Source organism: Mustela lutreola, chromosome 10 (genome assembly GCF_030435805.1).
Source record: "Mustela lutreola isolate mMusLut2 chromosome 10, mMusLut2.pri, whole genome shotgun sequence".
NCBI classification, from domain to species: domain Eukaryota; kingdom Metazoa; phylum Chordata; class Mammalia; order Carnivora; family Mustelidae; genus Mustela; species Mustela lutreola.
The window spans coordinates 97533709-97539708 of record NC_081299.1 but is presented as its reverse complement, the minus strand read 5'-3'; positions in this window follow the sequence as shown (position 1 = coordinate 97539708).

The window sequence follows — 6000 nt, the reverse complement described above, 5'->3', positions numbered from 1 at the left end:
AAGAACTTGCATTATCTATAGGGAAAAAGGATGTGGGAGAGAGGAAGAGACTGCACGTCTGGGAGAGAAGAGGACAGGGACGGGAGGGGACCACAGAGAAGGGAGGCCAGGCTTCACACAGATAGGAGCAGGCTTACCTGCTCCCCGAGAGGCAGTGGCTTTCCCAGCTCTCATGAAGTGATACTACACGCATAGCTCCCTGCAACCTGTAAACCGAGACGGGCATCTGTTACTGAGATTCCTGTGAAGTCTGTCCTGTCTCATCCTTTCCTCAACTCCTTCCAGTAAGGGCAAGAACTTAGAGGTGCCTGAGAAGCAAGAGGGAGGCCTGGGGTCCAGAGCCAGGAGAAGTGGGGACCAGAAAAAGGACTCCATCCCATAATGGACATAGACGTCTGCATCCCATAGCCTTTAACGTGATGCCTGTACTGACCACGGGCAAGCTGGGAATCCTCCCTAAGTTATGGGGACACTGGCCTGCCTTCTTTAAGGTCGAAACCTATCCCCACTTACCCTGCCTCTCAACTCTGGAACCACCTCTCAATTTTTTGCTTAGCCCTGCTCTTTCGGCTTTGGTGTTCTTTCCTTTCTGTCCCTGATTCTCGGCTCCTTCTCCAGAGTTTTGTCTTGTATTCAGCACTTTGACACCCTAGCTTTTGTCTCTCGTGGGTAGAGGGATTTGACATGGTTAATAGAGATACACTGACTATAACAAGATTCTTTTAAATAGATCATAAATGAGAAGAAAATGCAAAATTAGAAGAAGGAGGGTAAATCCAGGAGTAAGGTGAAAATGCCAAAAATACATTCCATCACCATTAGTTTCTGTACCCTTTGTTTTAAATGGTCATAGACTGAGTTCTGAGTTTCCTGGCAATTAACATAAAGAGGAAACATGAGGTATGCGATTTGCTGTGCTTTTAAATAAAAACAAAGGTATTAAAAAACAAAAGAATTCAGAATAAAAAAGAGGCAAAGGGAACTTCCAACATGAAAATACAGGCAAATCCCAGGGTATTAGCCAGGCAGCAGGCCTGGAGAGCACCAGAACATTTCAGGAGCTGTCTCCAAACGGCTGTCTCCATGGGAGGAAACCAACAGAATACCTGATATGTTTGAGAGTATTAAAGAGTTTAGACAAGTAGGGGGAAGTTCAGCATGAAATAATGATAGATTCATAGAAATTAAGCATAATGACAGGGCAATAATTATATCCAGTATTTTTAAAAAGTACAATAAAACTAATAGCTCTGCTATGAATAGGGTTTATGTGCTCTTCATGTAATCATCAAATATCAATATAAATGTTGATCAAATTGATGCTATAATATATTAAGAGAAGAAAGGGACTTGTGAGAGACGACTTTTTTGGGTTTAAGCTGCTAAATTTGGAGGTAATTTGTAGTTCTTGCTATAAAAATGAAAAGGTGGGAAATCACTAGATAATGCCTAAAACAGAAAAATCAGGAAGCAGCTGTATAAGCTTGTTATTTAGAGATGTGAGAGTGAGTACCAAAAAAAAAAAAAAAAAAAAAGGAGCTTACGAAAGTTGGGGCCAGAGGATCCTTTCCAAGAAGGCTCACTCACAAAGCTGACCCAGTGTCGTGGACTGGAGGCAGGAGGCATCCCTTCCTCACCACAGGACCTCTCCACAAGACTGTTTGTGCTTCCTTACAACATGGTAGCCAACGTTCCCCAGAGTGGGCAGTATAGGAAAGAACACGGCAGAAGCCACAGTATCTTTTATGACCTAGCTGCGAAAGTCACGCTCCATCCTTCCACATATATCCTCTTGGCTACACAGTCAGCCCTATTCACTGAGGAAGGTGACCACATAAAGACATGACTCCCCGGGAGGCAAGGATCACTGGATGCTGCCACACAAGTATTCAAAAAGTAGAAACTTGCTGATAAAGTGAACCTCAACCTTCCCGTGCTTCTAAGCACATCGTTGTTAGGCCAGGTGCATAGCAGAGAAAGCCGGTTCCAACAAGCTAGCCAACCAGAGACCAAGATCATGTGTCTAGTCATCCAGCTCTCTGAAGATCTCTGAAGGTCTGATTTACCCAAGGATAAGACTAGGAAATCTAGCAGAATAATGGGAATGCCTGTCTTTTGCGTCTATGAATGCTACTTTTTTGCCTGTGAGCATTTGGTAAATGTTGAGCTGCAGGGAGCTCAATGTTATGCTAACTGACAAATATGTGTAGTTTAGCTCCACCTTCTTACCAACTGAGGGCAGGTCCACATTCTCTCTTTAATAGGCTGAGTTGGAGATGGGCTGTCATTCACGTGTGAAAGTTCAGGAGACTGGCTAGGACACAGGCATGGCTGAAGGAGAGCATCCGGCATGGGATACCTATCCTAGCTGCAGAGAACCTTGGCACGTAGAGCATTCCCACTTGAGATCCACACCCCCTCCTCCTTGCCCAAGAGCAGAAAACTATCCATTCTGTCTTTTCAAGTTCTATCAACCCTCCAAAGTCCAGCTCAAAAGCTCCCTGTGCATCAAGCCTTCCTCACTCCCTCCATACCTGCTCAAGTTTGCCTCAGTTGCATCCAGACCAGTGTCCCAGCCTCCCAGCCCCTTTCCTGCTCCTCGGGTCAACCTTCCTGACCCATGCCTCCTGACATGGAGGAAATTAACCAAGACTGAGGAGGAAAGGTGGGTACAGAGCATGGGAGCAGGGTGTATGGAGGTGTAAGTGCTGACCCCACCAAACTCCACCATCTTATTCAGATGAAAGATTCACCCCATCCAAGTACCACTGGGTCAGCTTGTTTTGTTTTAAGATTTTATTTATTTATTTGAGAGAGACAGAGATAATGACAGAGAGCACAAGAGGGCAGGAGGAGGAAAAGCAGGCTCTCCAACTGAGCAGGGAACTCAATGCCAAGCTTGATCCCCAGACCCTGGGATCATGACTTGAGCCTAAGGCAGAAGCTTAACCAACTGAACCACCCAGGTGCCGCGACTGGGTCAGCTTGTACCTTCCCGAGCCTCAGGTCCCTTCAGGAGAAGCTCTTGTCATTTCTGCCTCTACAACGTTTACCTTTAGAAAAGAATGATTCTGAGAGCACAAAGATGCCCACAAAGGATATCCACAATTTTTGGTTGTTGAGGCATATTTTTTCCCCTGAAGAAAAGACTATAGTTTTCATCACATCCTCAAGACTCAGAGAAGTTAAAAATCCTTGTCAGAGGACACAAATCAGGGCCTGCAGGCCAGATGTGGCCTTCTGAGGTTATTGGTTTGGATGGCACAATATTTTGGGGGCTTTTGGCAACGTTTAAAGGTCAGAGGATTTTACACAAAAATACTGATTTCTAGTTGCTGTTTGTGTGTGTGTGTGTGTGTGTGTGTGTGTGTGTGTGTGTTTTTAAATTATTATTAGAAAATGAGGCAACCTTGAGCCCATACTCCCTGGTGGCAAGGCAGCAAGACCAGGTCAGCAGCTGCCCTTCAGATGGGGCCAGATGGTCCCCAACGGACCAATTTCTTTTTGAGGAGTCTGGCTTCTTGACTGATTTAGGTCCTTTTGTGTAAGATTTTCAAAAACATGTACTGTAACTCCCCCAGCTGCTCACCCTCCCACTGGGAACAGTTTCTGTACCGTGGAAGGAACCAACCTGGGCGTGGTCGCACGCCCCACCTGGCTCCGCCCCCATTCTTGATTGGCGGGCGGGCTGCCGGAAACAGGGCAGGCACCGCCCCTCCAGCTCGGAGCCACCTGCCCACAGCAGCTGTGCGACCGGAGGCAAGTCGGTTCACCTCTCTTCTGCCTCAGTTTCCTGTCTGTAGAAAGAGGATGATAGATTAGTGTCAGCCTTATCAAGATGTCATGAAGAAGAAATGTAATAAACCAGGTTTTTAAAAGATTTCTTTATTTATTTGACACAGAGAGAGAGTGAGAGAGCACAAGCAGGGCGAGAAGCAGGCAGGCAGAGGAAGAGGGAGAAGCATGCTCCCCGCTGAGCAAGGAGCCCCATGTGGGACTCATGACCTGAGCTGAAGGCAGCCGCTTAACCAGCTGAGCCACCCAGGTGCCTCGATCAACCAGTTTTTAATGCTTACCTAGCCTGATATCCAGAACATGGTAGGAACTCAGTAACTGTAACCTATTATAATTTCTGATCTCAGTGTATTACAAGTTAAACCAAACTGGGTTGAAAGAAACCTCCCAGTCTTCCATGTTATGTACCTCTTTATTCTCACAAGACCACCACGCTCAGAACACTTTTGACAACAGATGGTGGGGAGGGGGGCATTTCCCCACCAAGCAATTGTCTGCGTTACCAGCTGGCTGGCCTCCAATTTAACTCAGTTCTGACACCATCTACCTGGAGATGGCATCAGACCCCACAGGTTAAGGGCTCAGTCCCACAGGATGACCCTCACCTCGCTTCAGATGCCAGGTTGTCCCCAGTGCTTCTGACAAAGCAGCTACAAATCAGAAGCTTCCATGCCTGCCTCCTCCGGTTTAATTTGCTAGAGTGCTTACAGAACTCAAGGAAGCTGTTACGGTTTACAGGTGTAATATAAAAGGATATGATAAGGATACCGATTAACATCTAAATGGAGGAGTTGTAAGGTGAGGTCTGAGGGGATAGCACAGGAGCTTCGGTCCCCCATGGACGTGGGGTGCTTCACCCTCTTGGTAATGTGAATGTGTTCACCAATCTGGAAGCTCTCTGACAGAAAACCACACACTACTGGCATTTTGTGAAGGCTTCATTACATAGACATGATCAATTATTAACTCCATTTCTTGCCCCCTCCCCTTTCTGGAAAATGGGCAGTGGGGCTGAAAACTCCAACCTTCTACTCAACTTAGTCTTTCTGGGGAACAGCCCCCATCCAGGAGCCATCCGGGAGGCTACCGAGAGTTACCTCGTTAGAACAAAAGATGCCTCTAGTGTTCTTATCACTTAGGAATTTATGAGGGTTCAGAAGCCCTGTGTCAAGAAGTGGGGGAAAGACCAATATTTGGATTTTTCTATTTTCTCACTCACACCAAAACAAGGAAACCAAAAACAAATAGAGAAACACAGATTTTCTCTGGTTGGAGCTCTTCCCTTCCTCCCTTCTCTGGCCTCTGAAGTGGCTCCAGAAAGTCCCCAAGGGTCCACCCAAAGGAGTCAACCAGACAGAGTTTAAAACCACTACCATAGCTTTCCATTAACCCAGTGTTGGAGCCAGACACCTGAGAGTCATCCTTCATTCCTCTCTGTCCCCTCATCCATACTTAGCAACCCCAAGTCCTGTGAGAAATCTCCTAGATTTCTCTCCATCTCTCCCCTTTTCTCAACCGCACTGCTATTGCCCCTACCTTCATGATTTTTTTTGTTCATCCGTAAATTCAATAATTCACTCATTTAGCCAATATTTATTGATATTTAGTATGTGCTAGGCTCTGAGAAGATACTTCAGGGACAGCGAGCAATACTGCTCTCAAGGAATTTCCCTGCCCTCAAAGAACTCCATTCTACTGAAGGAGACAGAAAATAGATAAGCAAAGGATACAGTGTAGTGGAAAAATAGTGTAGTGGAAAAAAAATAATCATAGTGGAGGTTGGGGGGACTATTTTAAGTAAAATGACTCACAAGTCTTCATGGAAAAGAAAATTTTAAACAAAGGCTAAAGGAGATAAGTGAGGGAACCATGTGAATGACTGGAGGAAGACCATTCCAGAGAAAAGAAATAGAAGGTGCAAAGGTCCTGAGGTCAGTGCTAGGCATATTCAAGGAGCAGCCAGCAGGTCAGTGTGGCTGGACCAGTAAAGACTGAGTGGGAGAGGAGGTCTCCGAAATAAGGGATCAGCCTGCAAGGGCATGGTTGGAAGGTCACTGCAATGGCTTTGGTCTTTCCTCTGAGTGCAGTGGGTAGCCTTACCTGAGACTTCCCCGTTTTTCACCTGTGCTACTGCAGTAGCCTCCTAGCTGGACTCCCTGACTCCAGCCTTCACCCTGTCTTCCCCACCCATCAGTGCTGCCTGGG